Genomic DNA, 23,097 nt, shown 5'->3' with positions numbered 1-23,097 from the left:
TCTATATGAAACTAGATATTGTCTTAGATTTTGGATATCGTGATATGACATACATGTTGTCTTTTCCTGGTTTTAAAGGCTGCATTACAGTAAAGTGATGTACTTTTCTGAACTTACCAGACTGTTCTAGCGGTTCTATTATTTGCCTTTTGCCCACTTAGACATTATGTCCACATTACTGATGATTATTTATCTAAAATCTAAGTGTGAAGATTTTTTGTTAAAGCACCAATTGTCAACCCTAGAATATCGCCGCCAGGAGGTATTTGGTTAAGAATATCGTGATATCTGATTTTCTCCCTATCGCCCAGCCCTAATCCGATATCATTGTAACAGAATAGATAGGACAGTAAACATGGTAAAAGCATAATAGGTCTTTAAAAAAAGGCTTTGACTATTTCTGGATTTCCCCAACTTCTCTTCAATTCCAGAAAGTGTAGAAAAACATCCCTGGAGGCTCCTAATGCAACTTTCAATATTATGTCATCATTTGAAAAAAGAAACCATTAGTCACACAAGTTTCTGTAGAAGTGTGAAACGGTCACGAACTTTAACATTTAAAAAATAGTTTCAGTCACTGTTTTATGCTGAATATGAATTACAGTAACACAAAATGTACATTAATATGTGTGGACAATTAGAACTTCGCCCATGTGTGTTGTACAGTATCAATTAGTGTAAATGGCTCCCTGCTCAATGCATAGGAGCACAACTCCATATCTTTTAGCTCTGCATATTCTTTGCAGGTTAAGTAGGCTGATTATAATTAGCACAATAGCTACGATTGACCATTACTTGACCTATTGAATGTGTCCAAAGTTTTTGAGAGAGTCTTGGATGAACATGGCTATGAAGCCACTACAAAACACAGTATATTTTGAAAAGTAATGTGCTTTTTTCGGGTAATTTGTACTAGGTTGGGGCCATAGGCCAGAGGTTTAGGAGACATTGCAGAGAGGAAGTTTTGTGTATACAATGTGGAGCATTTAATAAGGCTAAAAAGATGTAGGTTAACAACAAAAGCAAACACTGATACATCTAAAAACAAGTCTCAATCCTTTAAAGGGAGTGTCTTTTGGAGCCCACTGTTCTACTTAGTTTGCCAGAGACAGAAGAAAGCATGAAGAGAAAGAAAAAGGACACACCAGGCCACTTGAATGGCCATCTTCATGACCTTTACATGTTGTGTCTCACACAATGTTTTACAGTCTTGTTCCTCTTCTTCTACACTTCTTTGTCTGCCTGTCCATCCCACCCCTGCTACATTTCACTGCTTGGACTCCCACCGAATGGAAAACAGCTGGATCGGGGACTGCCCAGAGCACATTATGCCCAATTCTTCAATGAATTCCCATCTACCTCTCCCCTCCGCTGTCCAGTGTGCTCCCTTGCTCCCTGTCCTCATTTAAGGTGGGGCCGCGCAGCTGAAACAAAAGAAAAACAGCCTGTATGAGAACATGTTTCTCACCCACATATGGTACTCTCTCCCTCTCCCACTTTCTGTGAATTTGTTTCCCAGCCTTACTCCCTGGTGATACTCTGGTGTTATGGCTAGTTCTGCTTTTGACAAGTTGAAAAACGTGGAGATATAATGCAGCTGAGCTGTACGGCCAAGTATGCACATAGTTAGGTAATGTATCAGAGTTATGACTTTGCCCTCATACCCAACCTAGTTCACCTGCTGGGGTAGATGTGAAGACAAAAGCAACCATAAAACCTGTGCTTGGATTTCTTTAGAACAAAAAAAAAATCTTATGAGGCCCATTTAAACAGCCTTGTAGAATAAAGTGTTTTTACAGGTTTCTTTCATGAGATATGTTAAGGTGCAATACATGTAGCAGCATGTGCTTCCAAAACAATGTATTCCTTTTGTACATGCACAGTATGTAAACTATGTTTAGAGCTTTGAAAACAGTTTTCAATATCGCTAGCCTCCACCGACAACATGTTCAAGTGAGACAATATAATTTTTGAAATAAGCAATAACATATTCATAAACAGATTTTACAAACCAACAGTTGAGAGCTGCTTTGCTTTGTTGTTGTCAAAACACAGTCGCCTTCTGTGGCTGGAAATGAGAGTTATCGGTAGCTGGAAAACCAAAAAGAATAAGCTGATAGATTCTGAAACTATATGTAGCGCTGTGTGTGGGTGGAAATGCAGAGTTAATTGATGTTGTTTAAAGTAACGAGCAATGCACCGCTGTTCTATTCGCATACCTGACGGAATTTTGCTCCTACAGCCTTACTTAGTCTGGTATGACTAGTAGCTTACGGCGGCTAATGCTAGCTGATGTTGGTAAGATTTTTTACGCTGCTGCGTAACTGACTTGTCAGTTTCCTGGTGTTCCTGGAACACAACATTTAAGCATCGTCACAGACAAGGACGGCTTTAAAGCAAGTGATGGAAGAGAATCCTTTTTTGTGCGTCATCCTCTGGTCACTTTCACTTGTTGCCGCTGTTCAAAACGTACATAGTCTCACTTCAAGGTAAAGTAGAAACTTCAACTTCATCATGCCTGCTTAAATGTCACGTAAATATAAGATGGGAGGGTTTCTCATTGCAGGAAGTGCTGGTCTATCTTTACTGGCAGACAAAACTTTAAAAGAATGATTAAATCGTATATGTAAAGGGCTTGTACAGTTTTTAATTTGACAATAAACACTTAAGTCAAAGTGGAGTCAACTGTAAAGCTTAATGGTGACTTAATGTGCTGTTGTGAGGGATTAGGAGGATTAAAATGGTGCTGGGTGGTTTGGCTATGTCACAAAGATGAAATCATATTTTCAGAGAGCTGAGGACGGTGTGAGAAGCAGAGCAGGGTCAAGAGAAGTAAGAGGAGGAAGTATTGCTTCAGCTGCTGAAAGGGCCCGGGTGACAAATTGGGTGTATATTGTGGGCAATGTGTGTGTGTTTGTGTGTCTATGCCAGTGCAATTTCCTGCCAGCAGATTGACTAACATGTGGGCACCTGCACTGACAAATCCACCCATCCTGTTTCTCTCAGCTCACACAATGCAGAGTCTTTCTGCTGCTGCACATACTTAGACTTAGACTTATACTATCAGAAACATGCAAATCAAATATTAAAGAAACATGTGTACAAGTGTAAAAACAGCATAGCCTTTTGCACACCAGGACGCCAAAAAACCTATAAACTAGGGCTGCCACCTCTTAGTTGTTTAGTCAACTAATCGGTCGTTTTGGTCTTAGTCGACTAAGATTTCTTTAGTCGATTAGTCATTTTTTTATGCTTATTCATGCTTAATTACTTATTTCCAAGAAACTTCTGAGCACATTTATGGTAAACACAAGATTTAAAGTGGTGCTTTTGCAGGATTAATTGTGGAGAAACTCAGTTTTACAGATGGTTAATTAACTACATTTATATTGTGCTTTTCTAGTCTTAACCACCTCTCAAAGCGCACAGCTCTGTCAATTAAATCAACTAATCGATTAGTTGACAAAATTGTATAAGTGTTAGTCGACTAAGAATTTCTTTAGTTGAGGACAGCCCTACTATAAACCGACCTCGAGTAGGAGCTAAACTTTCCAGAAACTTGGTGTTAAAATACTAGCCCACATGATAATAGAAACTGGCATAAGAGGTTCATGAATATGTCATTCACAGTTGCTGGAAGCAAGAGGGAGAAGCAAACACACTTAACCAAACAGGGGCTTTACATCATCAAGTTTGCACATCCAGCACAGAGGAGTGCAGCGGCCAGACAAGCCTGGACAAACTTGCATGGCCTTGGGGGAGAGAGGCTGACGGCCAGCCTGGCTGGGTGACACACACACACGCACACACACACACACACACACACACACACACACACACACACACACACACACACACACACACACACACACACACACACACAAAACATTAGAAGTAATGAGATCTCTATCTATTAGGGAAAAGGTAGAGAGACACTACATGCCTGAAGCGGAAAGAGTTGAACAGACTAATGAGTTGGCATGCAAACAATTGCAGTTCAGAAGGTGAGAGTGTAATTTTGTGTAAGAGACACATATAGGCCCTGTGAGTTGTAAGGCCTACAGAAGTAGTGCGACCTTTCGTTTACTGAGCGTGACATCATGTGAGAGCGCTGGCAGTGAGAGGTGTTCTCTGTATGACACAAAGTGTGAAGGTGAGACTGTCGGATCTGCTGCTGGAACTTCGACGCTATTGTATTTGGTGATGCATTCTCAGAACAAAGACTGAGCCTGGGCACAAATGTGTGTGTGTGTGTGTGTGTGTGTGTGTGTGTATTTCCTTGTGTCACAGAAAAGAGAAAGTCACTGAGCTGTTAAAAACAGGGTGTCCATAACCTTAGCATGGAGTTACAAAACCTAAAGGCAGTCCATTAGTATTCTGTTCAGTTTGACAAGGGTAATAAATTACCAAGTGCCTCATCACTTTCACTTTGTGTGTGTGTGTGTGTGTGTGTGTGTGTGTGTGTGTGTGTGTGTGTGTGTGTGTGTGTGTGTGTGTGTGTGTGTGTGTGTGTGTGTGCGTGCGTGCGCAGTGGATGGGTATAGATAACACCCTAAAGGTGAGAAAGCAAGGGTGTTGTTTTCTGCAGGTTTGTTCATCTCTCTATCTCTGTTCGGGAGCGGACGCTTGTGTAAATCTGTTAATTTATGTGTGAAAATTGCTCCCCATATGGGTAAAAAAAAAAAAGTAATTTCCATGTGCGCCAACTGCATTACATACAGTTAAAAAGGTATAAAAAGTACGGGGAGAGTATGTTGTAAATGCACATGTGGCACAGAGAGGTTTCTGGTCTGTTTGGGAAGCTCAGAAGACAACATGTGTGTGTCATCCAGCTTGAGATTAGAGCCCCATTAGCCTCAGTGGCTGGTCTGCTGTTTGGACGGAGTGTAAACACAGAGAGCGAGGGATGGTCCAACGTTTTCGGTCTCCATCTTCAACCTCCTGATAACACTTGCAAAAAAACACACACACTTACACACACGCAGACACACAACAACATGTCTGGACAATCACGCACTTCACTGTGCCACTGTGTGTGTGTGTGTGTGTGTGTGTGTGTGTGTGTGTGTGCGTGCGTGCATGCATGCGTGTGTGTGTGGGTTGCTGAGCTCTGGTGTCTCCTGTGAGAACGCTCTGTGGATTGCTCTCATGCCCTCCACACTCCACTGGCATCACCCTTACTTCCTGTACCAGCTGCAGCTTGTCTCCCCTCCTCTTTATGTCTTTCTCTCTCTCTATTGCTCTCTTCAGGCAAATCGGATCCTTCTTTCATTCCCACGATCACGTTACAAAAATAAAAAATAAAAAATAAAAAGTGTTTCCCAGCTGAGTCTTGAGCACAACTGCTGTCAGCTAGTGATATTGTTAGTTGTGTTGAGTGGAGAAATTTGGGTCGGGAAACAAAACAACTGCATTATGTGTAAGACAAAGTGGGAAATGTATATTGTGAAGTATTGAAAGCATGTTGTTGTCCAGTGAAGCTTGGTGGCATATTGGAAATAAAAGCAAATTAGGATGGGTGACAAATGAAATAAAAAAACATTATTGTCTACAGTAAGTAAGGTTTGGGTCACCATGAGAACTTCATTGTATAAGTGATTATACAATATTCTCTCATTTGATGTTTTAATGACAGTGGCAGAGAATGCCGGCTAATACATTGCTCAAAAATCTCCCATATGTGTTCAGTTGGGTTGAAAAAACAACAACTCACTAGTTATTTACAATTTGGCTTGGTTTAATCCGTACAAAAACCAAAGTGTATTACAAATGGTGGTTTTACTGAGGATTAAGTGCAAGACTATTTCTTGGCCAAAAAATTCCCACTTTTATACTTTGGCTAAACACATGAGAAATAATGTGGTATTTAGGCACTGGTATGCAGATGTTGTCACCTTCAGACAGAGCCAGGCTTACGGTGTCTCCCTGTTTCCAGTCTTTATGCGAAGGTAAAGGAACTATCCCGCTATAAAGTACAGGCCAAAAGTTTGGACACACTTTCTCATTCAATGCGTTTCCTTTTTATTTTTATGACTATTTAAATTGTAGATTCTCACTGAAGGCATCAAAACTATGAATGAACACATATGGAATTATGTACTTTATTTATGTACTTTTTATTTTAGATTCTTCATAGTAGCCACCCTTTGCTTTTTTATTAAATTCCACTAATTAACCCTGACAAAGCACACCTGTGAAATGAAAACCATTTCAGGTGACTACCTCATGAAGCTCATTGAGAGAACACCAAGGGTTTGCAGAGTTATCAAAAAAAGTAAAGGGTGGCTACTTTGAGGAATCTAAAATTTAAATGATTTCACACTTTTTTAAGTACATAATTCCATATGTGTTCATTCATAGTTTTGATGCCTTCAGTGAGAATCTACAATATAAATAGTCATGAAAATAAAGAAACACATTGAATGAGAAGGTGTGTCCAAACTTTTGGCCTGTACTGTATATTTAAAGGATGCAGGAGTAGTATCGTTATCCATGGCAAGAAAGTGAACAATGCTGACCTATTCCTTAAAATCTTTCGCCCGTGGCTTTTACATGAGATAGCAGAAGCAAAGACAGAGTTGCTGTGAACCACATCTGTCTTTGTCCGCTTGCGTATGTCACAGTCAGCCTTGTACATGGACACCACAGCGAGCGAGTGCACATCTTCAGCCAGTTCTGCCCCAGTTTACTGGCAGCGGCCCCACTGTCTGTGCTAAAAGTCACGTCGCGAGGAGAGAGAGAGAAGCCCAGAGAAGCGGGGTAGGAAGGAGGAGGGGGTTGTAGGGGGCACAAGGAGCAGGACACAGGAAGTGGAGAAAGATGAAGAGCCGGGAGACAATGTGATGCACAGGGGTGCTGAACCGGAGGGGAGGTGGGGGGAGGAAAAGCAAGCAGAGGAGAGAGAGGAGGCAGCGGAGGAATGTTGGAAGAGGAGGAGAAGAGGGAGAGCACAGGGTGTGTGCATCTGGCACTAGGAGGCAGGGAAAGATAGCGTGGGCCAGGCTGGCCGGACGTGTGTGTTTGTGTTTGATTGAAGAGGGATGTGAGACAGAGACCCCTCACTGGCTCAGTTTTACTGGAATGCTGCCACGGAAAGATGCACACTGACACACATTCTTTAGAAACACATACACACATGCACGCATTTGTTCAGTGCAGAGAAAGAGGAAACGAGAGGGAATGACAGATGGGAGAGGATGGTTACAGAGGAGGGCATCCTTAACAAGTAACTGGCCTGCTTGGGGTCAGTTATTATAAACTCATAATAAGTAATAACACAATTTAGTTAATGGCGCCTTTCACGGCACTCAAGGTTATCTTACATCACATAAGATCAGTCATGGAACATTCAATAAGCAACAGAGCATATATTAGTAATGATTTTTAATCAGTATTAAATGGGAAGTGAGTTTGGGTGAAGCATAAAAGAAGGCCCTGGCACCTCCGATTGTGGTGTGTGAGGTCGATGGCTGGTAGTGCCAGACCTGCAGATGAAGACCGTAGGAAGTGGGAGGGGCTGCCGCGGGGGTGGGTGGGGTGGGGTGTCAATGAAACGGCCCATTTGCGTGATGTCCTGTTGTGTTCTTTAACCCCCCCAATTTAGCACAAGGAGACTTTAAAGTTCAAAATCACCGATTTCCATCACATCGTTTATAGATTTTTACGTTTCCGACCGCACTTGAAAGCAGCGTTATTTCACAGGAGAGAGAGAGAGAGAGAGAGAGAGAGAGAGAGAGAGAGAGAGAGAGAGAGAGAGAGAAAAGAGACGAGCGAGACATAGCGAGTGCTTTGTTGGAAACATTCCGCTGTTACTCAAACTCCCGCGCAGTACAGTGCTTGTGTTTCGTTTTATTACCCTCAACGTAGGGCTGGACAATTTATCGAAAATGTATTGACATCAAAATTCTGATGCTGTTATCGACGTATTTTTCCCATGACGATAATTTCGATAATTTATACCTGTTGATAGGCCTACTTTCTCCTTAAAAACAAACATTCTACCGCGTGTGTAGTCACGTGACTTTGCCTGGACCAGTCAGCCGCATGGTAACCATAACGGAGGATAACTCAAACACAGAGACCGAGTCAAGTGAGCAACTCGGGCCCAAAAAACAAAAAAAAACGCAGCGTCCGTCGTTTGAAAAAATTTGGGCTTCAGAAAAGATGATTTAGAAAAACGTGATTAATTATTGTTCATTTGTCGTTATCGAGGTAGAATGTGCAATTAATTGTGATTTTGATTTTAAGTCATATCGTGCAGCCCTACATTATCGTGTTTTGTTTCTTTTAGACACATTTTTTATTGTGTTTTTTATATTTAGAACATACAGAACATACAAATACAATTGAACAAGAACAAAAAGCCTCCCACCCCCCCACCCTCTGCAGTCTCGAGAAAAAAACAAAAAAAACAATACACACAAACAGAGATCACACCTTGCCTAGTCCCTCTCCTCTACTTCCTGTGATGCGGAGGTCATTAGGACTGATACCTGTGCTGCTGCACCATGCTATAGGTCTATAGAAGATGACTCGGTTTTGTTAATCCTTGCTGTAGAGAGCTCAAGCCTAACTATGTCCAGAAAATATGCCAACCACTGTTTTATACAAAGCGAGTGTGGGGAAAGCCAGCGCTGAGCTATCATTTTCTTGGTCGCGGTTGATCCAGCTAGCCAAATTTTCTTCTGTCTCCCAAGCAGATGTAATTTAGAGTCATTAAGTAACAAAACAATCGGGTCAGTAGGAAGTCGACATCCTATCACATCAGATATTATTTGATGCACCTGCACTCCCAGACCATGTGCAAGAAAGTTCCAGTTTGTTCAGGTTGACAGAACGTGCAATAGGGAGTAGGAATGGCTTTAGAGACGTAGCTCTTCTGAGGAGTCCAATATGTCCTATGACATATGTTGAAGTGGATCTGCTGGTGATTTGGGTTCTTGGAACAGTGGGAAATGTTGTCCCAAACTGTCTCCCAATTAATTATGTTCCCCTCCGAGCTCAGCTCTCGCTCCCATTTCTTTAGTATTGGGAGTTCTCCTACGGATACTTGCATCAGTTTAGCATAAATCCTGGACACTAATCCTCCCACAGGAGAATCAACAAGCCATTTAATGATTGGGTGCATCTCAAGACTGTTCCCCCATGGTACTCCATAACATTTAAGGGCCAATCTTAAGCTAAGATAAAGGAAGAAGGATGTCATAGGGACCTCAAAGCTAGCTCTCAGGTCTTCAAAACTTAACATACCTTCATCATTGAATAGCTGGTCTGGACCTCATTGTGTTTTAAAATGTTCCTGTGGCAGCGATAAAGGCAGTGATGTTTCCTGTTTACTGTACGGAACTCTCACACCGCTTCAAACCATAGCTCAAAACAGACTGACAAGTCTGATCTCTGGTTACATGATTGGCCACCGCAGCGTGACGTGGGGGTTGCGTTTCTCTAAACGTTGTGTCGGTCTCAGTTTTTGCCACAGGCCCGCTGCGTTTTTTTTGCGTGTCCCCCCCCACCCCCCTGCAGCAAACCACAGCAGCTTAAACGCACTACCCCCATTCAAAATGAATGGAAATACCTGCGTTTTTGCCGGACTGTGTGACGGCCGGCTCAGGCTGTCTGAACGCGGTCTGAAGGTCTGTGAGATAAGCAGGGTAAAGATTAGGGATAACTTAAAATATTCCTAAGAAGTTAATGCATTGTGACACAGCGAGCCAAAGTAATTGAATCAGCAGGGGTGTGACATGTTCAGTGTAATAATCTGTGCTGCAGAGTTCTGGATGAGTTGTAGTCGGTGAACAAGTTTGTGGGGGATGCCTGCCAGGATCACAGTGCAGCAGTCAACGTGTGATGTGACCAAAACACTGACTAAGACTTCCGTGTGTTAAAGCAGGGCGAAGTCTGGAGATGTTTTGCAGATGGAAAAAGGCAATCCCAAAGACCATTTATGCTTAAGACATTACATAAGATACAAAAGACTATTTCAGGCAAGGTTTTGGAAGACAGTGGGCTATATGAAATGATGCACAAGATGCACATCTAAAATACTTTGATGGGATGCTGCAGCCACAAACATGTAGTATTGGGTTTGAATATTTCACTCCGTTTAAACATCACATAAAGAGCTGGAACAAGCCAAAATAGAACATATACATTACTGTGCAAAAGTTTAAGCCGGTATGAAAAAATGCTGTAAACTAAGAATGCTTTTAAATATGGAAGTGTTAATAGTTTATTTTCATCAATTAACAAAATGCAGTGAATGAACAGAAGAGAAATCTAAATCAAATCAATATTTGGTGTGACCACCCTTTGCCTTTAAGACAGCATCAATTCTTCTAGGTACACTTGCACAAAGTTTTTGAAGGAACTCGGCTGGTAGGTTGTTCCAAACATCTTGGAGAACTAACCACAGATCTTCTGTGGATGTAGGCTTCCTCAAATCTTTCTGTCTCTTCAGGTTATCCCAGAAAGACTCGATGATGCTGAGATCAGGGCTCTGTGGGGGCCATGCCATCACTTCCAGGACTTCTTGTTCTTCTTTACCCTGAAGATAGATCTTTATAACCTTGGCTGTATGTTTGGAGTCGTTGTCCTGCTGCAGAATAAATTTGGGGCCAATCATACGCCTCCCTGATGGTATTGCATGATGGAAAAGTATCTGCCTCTATTTCTCAGCATTGAGGACACCATTAATCCTGACCAAATCTCCAGCTCCATTTGCAGAAATGCAGCCCCAAACTTGCAAGGAACCTCCACCATGCTTCACTGTTGCCTGCAGACACTCATTATTGTACCGCTCTCCAGCCCTTCGGCGAACAACCTACCTTCTGCTACAGCCAAATATTTAAAAAAGGCATTTTTCTGCACCCCAGTTCCTATGTTTTTGTGCATAGTTGAGTCGCTTGGCTCGTTTTTATGTCGGAGGTATGGCTTTTTGGCTGCAACTCTTCCATGAAGACCACTTCTGGCCAGACTTCTCCGGACAGTAGATGGATGTACCTGGGTCCCACTGGTTTCTGCCAGTTCTGAGCTGATGGCAGGATGATGCTGGACATCTTCCGATTTCGAAGGGAAATAAGCTTGATGTGTTTTTCATCTGCTGCACTTTCCTTGGCTGACCACTGCGCCTACGATCCTCAACGTTCCCTGACTTTTTGCAAGCGTACCTATAAGAATTGATGCTGGTTTTAAGGCAAAGGGTGGTAACACCAAATATTGATGTGATTTAGATGTTTTTTTGGTTGCTCAGTTTGCATTTTGTAAATTGATCAAAATAAACAATTTATATTTTTGAAAGCATTCTTAGTTTCCAGCATTTTTTTCACACCTGCCTAAGACTTTTGCACAGTACTCTGTGTATATGTATATATGTATATATATATATATATATATATATATATATATATATATATATATATATAAAAAATGTAATATATATGTAATGATGTCAGACATTGTGGAATAAGGATTTTAAGTTTAGTTAGACACAAAAATAAAAGTATTTCATGGCCAGGAGGTTACTGGTCCTGGACATAAGACTGGAACATTCAGTAACCACCCGTAAAACAGAGTATTGTCACGTTTCTTTTACACTGGTTTTTGTACGGACTAAACAAACAATGTATTGTGTTATTTGGGGAGAAGTGCTGGTAAGTAGATTGTGTTACCTTTGGACAGAGCCAGGCTAGCTGTTTCTCCTGTTTACAGTCTTTGTGCTAAGCTAAGCTAACTGGCTACTGGCTATATATATATATATATATATATATATATATATATATATATATATATATATATATATATATATATTAGGGCCGGGACTCGATTAAAAAATATTAATCTAATTAATTACAGGCTTTGTAATTAATTAATTAATTAATCGAAATTAATCGCATTTTAATTCCATAAATATTAATAATAAACAGTGAGAAGTAATTTTTTTCACATGGATTTTTAGTATACCATTGAATAATGACTGAATACATAAGCTTAAGCAACACAATATTGTTTATTTTTGTTCAACCAAGTCCAGCAGACCAGTGCAATTTTTGCCATTAAGTGTAGCAATAGCATATTTAGAAATATAGTACATTTCAGAAATTCAGGTAGCCTATAGGTAGGTAGACCTTCTGTAAACTATGTTTTTTTAAGTAAAACACAATACTTTCAAGTACATTCAGACTTAGTTACCCTGGTCCTTAAACCAGTCATCTGGTGGAGTGTAGGTTGGGTGTGGGTCCTTGTACTCGGAGTCGGGCTAACGTCCACGCTAGCTGCTAAATGTTTTGCGTCGAGGTGATACTTGAGGCTCGATGTGCTGCGGTGACATGCGAATTCCTTGTTGCATAGCTTGCACACAACCATGCTCTAATCGACGCTTCCATCTGTTCGTTTTTTATAACAAAATTTCCCATCCACGGAGCCAACCAAAGCGCTCTCGTCAGCTTCTTTGTTCATGTTCACTGTGGTTTGTTGTTGTCTGAAGCATTGACATACATTATATAAAAGGTCTGAAGTCATGAACGCTAGTTGGTGCTCCAGTATAATTGGTCCGCCGAAAATCATCCGGTGAGAAATGTCCCACGGTGCAAAAATAAGTGTGATTAAAATGCGTAAAAAATGTTTAACGTGTTATTTTTTGTGTAATTAATTAACGCATTAAAGTCTGTAATTAATTAATCTTAACTAACGCGTTAAAGTCCCGGCTCTAATATATATATTTTTTTTTTTAAATCATAGAGACATGACAGTGGTATCAATGATCTCATCTAACTTTCTGCACTTTCAAAGCAAATTAGCATATTTCCCCAAATGTCAAACTATTCATTTGATGGGGAAACACAAGGGGGAAATCGTATGCTCAGTTGTTGCAATATCAGCCGAAGGGAGAGGACAGGAGAAAAGAGGAAAGAGAGGATGAACTAATGAGCTGCCAACGAGGCTTCCTCACAAATCCTGATAACAACAACCATCTGTTTTTACCAAGACACTCCAGGAAAATGACATGTTTCAAGGTTGCAACTGCACACCAAAACAGGATGAACCTTAGATCACCCCATCAACTCCTGTTTGCGTTGCTACTGTGGACAACCATGCCCTTACAGAGAGTGGCAGCAGGATGAAGACGCACAGATAGGCACACGAAGCTGACGCACTCTCTTTAGATATTCAGCATGCTGCTTACATAACCTGATGAGTTAATGGGTCAATCAGAGTGATGTAAACGTGTCTGCTAACAGGCAGAGATATCCTGTCCGAAAATGTCATACACATTTTTTTGCCCCCATAACGTCAGGCAGGGTCCACCGTCTGAGAATTCTTACGCCCCCAAAAGTCACATCCTGTCCACCGAGGCAGAGTGTCCCTATCGCCACGAAAACGACGAGCACAGGAGGGCCGCTAAACATTATGCTCTTCCTTTTGGGACTCCAGAGGCCAGATGGACCCCCCAAGCACACACACACACACACACACACACAAAGGGAGAGGTAGCACATCCAATAATGACAAAAGGAGTGTGTGTGTGTGTATTGGGTGGGGGGGAGGATGGGGGAGGGACATAGGGGGTCCATTGTTTCAGACTGGAAGGCAGAAGTGTTGGGAGGAGGCGAGGGCAAGTCAAGGGGAAGCTAAATTTAGAGCACCTCCGCTCAAGTATTCCAAATATTCTTACGTGTATTTAGATGATCACGTATACACTTTGTTACTTCATCCACCTCCAAGAATGATGTCATTATGCAGCCATGATTTGATTATTATTGATTGAAATAACTTTCATAACTGACATACTTTCCCCTTAGACTGACACAGCCACTGTACTTTTTACATCCGCAATAACAATAAAAAAAGTTACTGAAATGCTTACTTTTGATAATGTTACAGAGACAATCCGAATTGTTTGCTACTGAAATTAAATCTCTGCTGACAGTGTAAGTGATGGTTATCGTCCAGAGAAGAACCTCCGATGAGAAGAGGACACGGTGCACATTGGGTTAAATCTTCATGTGCATGTTTGGGGTCATTTCCTGCTGGCTGTACAGCCCTGACCTGCTGCGGAGGACCTGGCCACACACACACACACACACACACACACACACACACACACACACACACACACACACACACACACACACACACACACACACACACACACACACACACACACACACAAGACACAAGACACAAGACACACACAAGACACAAGACACACACACAAGACACAAGACACATACACACACACACCAGAAGACACAAGACACAAGACACACACAAAGACACAGACACACACACACACACAGACACAACACACGGACACAAAGACACGACAGACAGACACAACACACACAAAGACCTGACAGACAGACAGACAGAGACACAAACAGACACAAACAGACACAAACAGACACACACACACACACACACACACACACACACACACACACACACACACACACACACACACACACACACACACACACACACACACACACACACACACACACACACACACACACACTCTGACCTACACTTCCTGTCAGACAGAGACACCCCCTTGGTGAGCCAGCCTGGTCTGTCTCCACTACGTCCCCCTTCAGAATCCTCTCACCCACTTCTTTCCACCTCATTGTTCTTTTAACACTTGAACGTGATCGCTAGGGACCACGGCAGCCTCCTAACAGGTGCTTCTTTACATAAACACATTCTTAGTCATAAAGGCAGCCACACCAGTAAGTGCAGTAACCCTAACCCTTTCTTTTCTTTTTTTAAACCTGCTAAAACAATTTTTTAAATTTGTTTTTTATTTTTTATTATATAACTTAATGAAAGTCTTCGGACCTGCTTCTTGAAAAACAAGAAGGAATGAAAATCAGCAGTTTTCTTCAATATAGTATTTTGTCTCTGGTAATTTATGGAATTACTGGGGAAAAAACTAAAAGGTACATACGTAACAGTAACAAAGAATAGTATGACTAATCTTGCCTCTCTCTAGCATCATATGGCAAGCTCTCTTCATCACATTGGATGATCATCATATCTCTAAATACAAATTAATGTGGTGTTTCCATTGCCTTCACCTCAATTACTTTCTGAAAAAACATTAAGAACGCAGTTTTACTATTGTAAAGATATAGTATTTTTCACTTTTTTTATAGCTCTGTACATAACCTCAGACATCTTATGGCGTTTTTCCATTACATGGTACCTGCTCGACTCGCCTCAACTCTACTCGACTCTACTCGCCTCGACTCGCTGTGCGTCCGTTTTCCATTGCAGATTTTAGTATCGCCCCAGCGTGGCTGGTTGTCATAGCGACTGCCGTGGGCGTGGCTTAGTAGCTTGCTTTTCCCATTGACATATCCCCGACGCATTTCCTTGTTCTCCGTCTCCGTAAACAACATGATATCAAAGAGATAGTTAACGTTTACGGCTCCAGATTTCCCACCGTGGTCACATATATATGACTCTAGAGTCGCTACTCGCTTTGTTTCTCTCACATATATATGACTCTAGAGTCGCTACTCGCTGCGGAGATAATCGCCGTCACTCTCTCACTTCTCCCTCGCTCACTAGCTCCCCACACACACACACATACGGCAACTCGACACACACACATCACACATGCACACACCAGCGCACCAGTATAACCATCAGGCCACTTGTATGCTACGGAGAAAGCTCTGCGTGGAGCCTCCGGCAGCAAAAAAACACCGCTGGCTAAACTATTTAAAAATGCCGTCTCTCGCTAGCAATGCAGTGATCAGTGACGCTTCTTTCCGACCAATCAGCAGCCTGCAGGGTTTCACGTCACCTTCTCGGCTCGCCTCAGCTCACTTGGAACCTCGACTGAGCAGGTACTAAAAAAAGTACCCGTTAGCAGGTACCAGGTACTTTTTTTCGTAATGGAAAACCAAAAAAAGGCGAGTAGAGTCGAGGCGAGGCGAGTAGGTACCATGTAATGGAAAAGCGCCATTACATGGACATATTGGTATCTTTGCTCTTTTACCCGTTTCTCTCAAACGGTATAGTGTAATTGTTTCATTCTTATTTGGTGTTTGTATACATCAGCAGTGTTTGATAGGCACCAGACTGGCATCTATTCTGTTTTGAGTGTGTGGTTAACAGTTCTGACAGCAGTGTGTTAGCATTTGAAAAAGGTGCTGTGAATCTACAGTGTTGTGCACGTTGTGGTTAAAGTGATGGGATAGGTGTGTAGAGTTTTGAAAACTGTGTTCAACCAATGAAAAACCAACTAGAGTTTGGGCCGCATGAACTGCTGCTGTGCAGACTGTAGTCAGAGTTTTGCACATGTAGCCTAGCTCCCGTTGTGTGTCGTCTAGCAATCGAAAAAAAACTGTAATAAGTAGGCTAATAGTAATGATGATGAAAATAATAAATACATTAAAATAGAATAGTTAAACTATTTATAAAAAAATGACATAAATACGCATTAAAAAACAAAAATTCTGTCTCGTCTGCGGTCACACCAATGGTCATCTTACGCTGCTTTATGTGACAAATGTGTCACTCCAAGATTTCTCAAAAAGGGAATGAATTTCTTGAAAACCAAAATCACATATATTACATATGCGCTGGATGAGCGCATGCAATGTAATGTATGTGAAAATGTATTCTCCTATTTTCTCTTTATTTGATTTTTCCTCCCGCTCCTGCCACCATGTTCGGCAGGACGTGCGACGTGTTATCTTTATTGTACCATGTAACATAATGTGTTATTGGTGTGGGTGTGTTTGTCTATGTGTGCATCTGGTTAACCCATCAGAGCTCCAGCGGCGGGTCACTGACCTGGTGAGGGGGGCACATCACTGTGAGGCTACGTGTTTAATTTTCAGTACGTGTTTCCGCTCATTGCTGGAGTCTGATGTCACTCGGGGTGAGGTGTTGGGGTGGAAGCAAGGACTGGAAGACTGTCAGAGACGCTGGCAGCAAGGTGAGAGCTCTGAGGAGACATCAGAACCCGAGTCAGGACTGATTGCATCCAAAGGCCATGCTGAAGGGAGGCACAACGGTCGCGGTGCTCGACAAACAGATTTTTAACAAGGCTTTCACGGCATGCTGCAAATGGCCCATGATTTAGAACACAACAGAGACTTTGGTGGATCACACGAACACCCCGTCTCTGTTGTCATACAATGGTCAGCTGTTCAAATCTACATTCTGTGCTGTAAATTGGCCTTGCGCCCCTCAGGCTCTCTCATTTCTACCTATAACACATGCATCTCCTCATCTCATTGCAGTCAAAGCGACCACATGCTGCGGTGTGTGATTACAGCCGAGTGTTTACAGTCCTCACATATTAACACTTGTGTTAAAACAGCATGGGGTACCATCCTGTAGCAGTTTTTTTTTTTTTTATTGAAAATGCACAAAATTGGGTTTAGGGGTTGACGCCACCAGTTTGATGGCGCCTTCCAAACTATCTGCCCATCTGAGGCAGAGCATGTAGAAAATAAATGAAATTAGAGTTCTCATAAGGAGAGAGGCCATTATTTATTGTTTTCATTGGACTGATCGCAGTGCTATAAATAGGAAAGGAGATAGAGAAAAAGGGAGTGTGGAGTTCTAAGTGGATTTGAACTTGTTACTTGTCATGCAGAATCAAGAACATCAGGAGAAGGAGAACACGGTTTAGTTAAACATGCATCCTAAATATTGTTTTCTTAAAAGTATTGCTCTTCTTTTTTATTTCGCATTTCTACTCCTTCATTTTGCTTTTGCTCCTTTCATCCAGGGCTACAACTGCCAATGCCCAATTTCCCAACGCAGACACGCATTAGGAATGAATGCCACTTCATCTTTACAATTGCACAAGTCTGCATCTGCATCTTTTTGTGTGAGCGTGCTAAATTGTGCAAGTGTTAGGGTGTGTGTGTGTGTGTGTGTGTGTGTGTGTGTTATGGGTGTGCACATACATGTGTGTAATGAAAACCAAATGGTGGGGTGTGTGAGAGCATGGTTTCTCTCCCCCATCTCTAATCAGGCAGCCCCCAGGAGAACGGTGCGAGCGTGGACTTGGGGCTTAGAGTGCTGAGCTGCTACATAAATCAGCTCTGCCCATGGAGAAGCCTGGATACATGCGAACTCCACTAACCTGCAGACTGAGCTCCAAAACGCCCTAGACTGTTCTGTTTTGAAGGGGTTTGTTCTGATTTTGGTTTTCAGTGATCATTAAAAAGGCGTGAAAAGAGACGTGAGGCTGCAGAAATAATGAGTGCAGCCATGTTTGATGACTGGCCACACTAAGGCTTGTCTGGGTAGGTGGTCTTTAATGACAAGGCCAGGTATTGTCTAAAGAGGAATAATTTATGCTATATGCTTGCTCTTTCACATTTGATTACCAGCTATGTTATTCCATCTTTCCCATTCTCTATCTCCTCTCTTCCCTCTGCAACTTCCCATCCTCCCTCCTTCTCTCCATACCTTCCTTCCTCCACTCTCTCCGTTTCAATCCTCGTTCCCAGCAGGAGGTGGTCTCTCCCTGTCCTCCATCTCTCCTTCTTCTCCCCTTCTTTCTCTTTCACATCTGGCCAGGCAGCTGTGGCTGGCCAGGGTTCAGTGGGGTGGGAAGGTGTGGAGGGAAGAAGAGGAGAAGGAGAAGGAGGAGGGTGGTGGTGGTCGAGTTTTTAAGGAGGCTATCAATTGCAAAGCCCAGGGCACAAAAAAAAAAAAAAAAAAAGATTTGACACAAAATGTGCACTGTGAAGAAAAAAAGTAAACCAAATCTCTTCAGTTTTTCTCAGTCTATCTATCACACTGTCTCCCTGTGCACTATTAAACTCTATTAAAGAGAGCAGCAGTGCAGGGAGAAGGGGGGTAAAGAAGGCTGGGGGTTTGGGGAGAAGCAGGGGAAGAAGGGGGGGGGGGGGATGGTGAGGGCAAAGATTTCAATATCTGATTTCCACATCTTAAATACATTAATTTATCTTACCCCGGGGCTCTTTTAAACTCGGGAGAAAGCAGAGGAAGGGATGGGAGGAGGGAGAGGAAAAGGGGCGAAGGCACTTATGACATTTTCATTGTGGAATCTCCTTTCTATTGTTTCTGTGGTCAACATATTGCCCAAAGATTCCCCATGCCATCATGGCCACACAGGCTCCGAGCTGCTAAACGGTCACAGATGGTATTACATGCTTTGCGCGCGTGCAGATGACTTGATTCCTGTCAGGCTTAGGTACTTTTTTTTCCTGAAATATGCCAATGTCAACCCATGATCTACTGCTCACGAGTGCGTCATTGTGTTACACATTCCAGGATGTCGTCTGCGCTACCTTTATGCCAACTAGTCCGTCTTTGTCAATCTCCGCCCTGAGTGCCAGTTCCTCTGCACGCCAGCTGAAGTTCACGACCCCCTCAGAGTTCACATTGGGACGAGGGCCTTTCTGAGGGAGAGTGAACTCTTCGCTGTAGTCTCACGTGACTCTGAGCATATGGTAAGTCACCCCGAGAGTGGAAAAAGCTCCACTTTAAGTTTCTTGCAGTTCCTTCCAACTTATTTTATGGACAGTTTTAGTGCATGAGGAGCCAAACAAACAGAGAGGGATACATGGTCAGAGTGAGGGGGCAGAGACAGAGCTACAGTATTCAGCAAGAGTAATGAGAGATGGGAGGCAGTCGGATTGAAGGGGTGTGTGCATTTGTGCATGTGAGCGCCTTACTGTTGTGTATTATGTTTTCTGAAAGTGTGCATGTATGCGTCTCTGTGTGTATGTAAGTGTGGGTGGTTCTGGGGTACTTGGGAAGGTGAACTCATGCTCCTCTCGGTACAGGAAGCCCCTGATTAGTCTTAACGAGAATCGCAGACCATATTAATGCAACCACACACCTCTCCCTCCGTCCCTCCGTCCTTTTCTCTCTCTCACTCCTGCCATCTGCATTCCCCACACTCTTTGCCAGACATCATGAACCCACTGCAGAGCCCTGAGACACACTCCAGAGCACCGAGGAGGGGCAGGCCAGGGGTCTGCCACGCACTCGGGCCCCCTGGTGCACATTCAACCCCTACAATAACACGTCTCTCAAACAAACACATGTGGTTGGAACATAAATAGCATACACACAGGAGAAATCTTACACCATTATGACAGATAGTAGAGTTCATGGAGCAAACATTTACACACCTAAACAAACACAGAAGGTACGGCGAAAAGCAAAACACTACACAGGCGCAAACATTCACAACTGCACTGAAACACTTTTTTTTTCAGTTTCCAGCCAACTTCATTTGCATAGAAAAGAATCTGAACTTGGAGATCAAAGATAAGAGAGCATGAGCCTGGGAGGGGGAGGGAGAGGGAGAAAGAGAGAGGGGATGGAAAAAAGGTCTGCTGGTGTGCAAGTCTTATTAAATGTTCCTGCAGATGGACAGACAGGGCGTTTTCATATTGAGACATGGATACCCTCTGCTCTATTCTCTTGACTCCCACCCACACATTAACATGTGTTTTACATTCAAAGTGGCGATGTGCAAACCAACGGCCAACCACTCAGTGTGACTGGCAGTCTCTCTCTCACTGAACTTACAGAACAGTACTAGCTAGAGGTGTGAATCTTCACTGATCTCCCGATTCGATTACGATTATCACAGCGATTCAATTCGATTTGATATCTCGATGCATCACGATGCGTCAAATACATTTTTCTATTAAAGCCATATAGGATATTTAATTCATCGCTTTTTGAGCTTCAAAAACAAAACATTCTGCAGTGCTCTAATACTAAATAAATTGGATACATAAAACTATACAGCACTGAGCACATGGCACTTCCTGAATGTGCTAAACATAACAAATATGTAAACAGAAATGTTGTTAGGCCTACATTAAATTGTAAACAGAAATAATCGATTGTGAGCCTGCCGATTATCGATGCAGCATCATCCATGTCCACGATTCGATGCATTGATTATTTGATTAATTTCAACACCTCTAGTACTAGCTACAGCTGGGCAATAGGGAGAAAATCAGATATCAAAATATTCTTGACCAAATACCTCGATATCGCGGCGATATTCTATGGTTGACAATTGGTCCTTTAACTAAATATCTTCACACTTAGATTTTAGATAAATAATCATCAATAATGTGGACATAATGTCTAAGTGAGGAAAAGGCAAATAATAGAACAGCTAGAACAGTCTGGTAAGTTCAGAAAAGTACATCACTTTACTGTAATGTAGCCTTTAAAACCAGGAAAAGACAACATGTATGTCATATCACGATATTACAATATCCAAAATCTAAGACAATATGGAGTCTCATATCACGATGTCGATATAATATTGATATATTGCCCAGCCCTAGTACTAGCTATCTGTGTGTGTGTGTTTTTTTAGCTGTATGCAAGTGTTTGAGTTCTTGATAAAAATTTCAAAATGAGGATGAAGTCCCAGCTGACATTTACTGAACTGAACAGGTGGAAACGGTGAAAATAGAATAGAAAGAATAGAAATCACTGCTGATTCCAATTGTTCAGTTCAGTTCAGTGGCTGTCTAGTTTGTGACTGCTTTTAGGCTACGCTAGCTAAAACTGGCCATCCAAACACACGTCAGTAATATGAGCGCCACTAAAGCGTTCACATCACTGTTCATAGCCCTGTGACGTTCACTGAGGCTGAGGTCGAAGCTGTCATATACGACAACAATACAGTGTAAAGACTTACTCTTTTTTTTATTAGCTAGAACGGAAATGCGCCTTTTCACCGAAGTCCTCCGTGCAAGCGTAGGCCTGGAAGTCCAGTGTCTTCGTATGGTGATTCCATCATGATGAATCCATAAATCACGTTATTCTCAGTTATCTCCGCATCGCTACAAGCTAGCATCGTTCTCTTTGTTTACCATGATAGCTAACATCCGGGCCTTTCCAAAGAGTGCTTCTGTGTGTGACCCCTGCCAGAAAATTTGTAAACCGCCCTGGAACATAAGTGACTTTTCGGAGACTTTGCAAACATAATTCCAGAAGGATACATCCACAAGTGAACAGTTACTTAGCTAGTCATCTTTTCACCAACCATATTCACTTCCTGTATTCTGCTTCTTTGGAGTTTTACGGCAGCCGGCATCCATAATGTTGCATTGCTGCCCCCTTCTGGAACTATTCTTTTACTGTGCCACCAAGTGATCTTAGAATGATAAGGTTCTATCTCCACTTTTGGCCGAAATTGAGTTTTTGACATAATCTGATCCCTTAGGTGTTTATTAATGCCTGTGTGGTGTTATTTTTGTAAAAAAATATTTTCTTAGTTAGTTATTAATAAAATAAAAGGTTCCATCTCACAAAATAGCTGGGATGTAAAAACTTTGATCCTCAATATCTCAGAGCTACCCTAAACAAAGATAGAACCTTATAATTCTAAGCTCACTTCTAGTGAGTCTTATTGTGACGACCCAAATTGATCCCATCCACAACATAACATTTACTATTACCCAGACCCAATTGTCTGAGTTTGTGCAAATCCCTCCCTCAGTGTAGTAAGTCTTCACCCGATATGTCCACAATGTTCTCCTAAAAAAATCTCCTAGCAGCGCCCGGCACCACCTTAATTCTTTCTGACCTTCCCTCAACAGCACACTTTATTACAGTGCAGCCAAAAATGAACAAATAGCTAAACTCACTTTGTTTGGGGGCCCCCTGATGGCTTTAGGGCCCCAACCAGGTGCTTAGTTCACTCGGTGGGTCGCCTCTGTCCTTAGAAAGAAGAGGGCAAACTCTTCATGTATGTATATATTTGAGTCGACAGGAGGTCTGTTTGATCACATTCAACAGAGATGCGTGGTCAAAGTGAGCGGATGAGGAACAGACACACACACACACACACACACACACACACAAACAAACATAAATACACTCACATAAAAGAGAGGTGGGGAGACTGCATGCGGAAACACATGGCATCATACGTCTGTGAGTCAGAGGAGGCAGGTAGCATCTGTCAACATAAACCCAGTCACGGACAGGAGAGGGTCAAAGAAAGGGTGGTGGCCTGGAGACAAAGGCTGAGATGGAGGGGTTTGGGGGGTCTCTCTCTGTCTAGTTTACCCAGCTGGAGGACCAAGAGACCCAGACAGAGCCCTGATGTCACCTACT

The 23,097-nt window shown here is 42.4% G+C and overlaps 1 long non-coding RNA gene across 1 annotated transcript; it reads right to left on the bottom strand.

Annotated features, from left to right (window-relative positions):
- Window positions 1-260: 260 nt before the first annotated feature.
- LOC114553081 (uncharacterized) lies at window positions 261-22,080 on the bottom strand. The gene is made up of 3 exons (XR_003692238.1): window positions 21,674-22,080; window positions 16,801-16,954; window positions 261-1,424 (listed from the first exon to the last, which is right to left on the bottom strand). It is a non-coding gene; the product is annotated as an uncharacterized LOC114553081 (long non-coding RNA).
- Window positions 22,081-23,097: the final 1,017 nt, after the last annotated feature.

This window comes from Perca flavescens, chromosome 3, assembly GCF_004354835.1.
Source record: "Perca flavescens isolate YP-PL-M2 chromosome 3, PFLA_1.0, whole genome shotgun sequence".
In the NCBI taxonomy this organism is placed as follows: Eukaryota; Metazoa; Chordata; class Actinopteri; order Perciformes; family Percidae; genus Perca; species Perca flavescens.
Note: the sequence above shows the minus strand (reverse complement) of the source record. Positions and strands in the feature narration are given on the sequence as shown.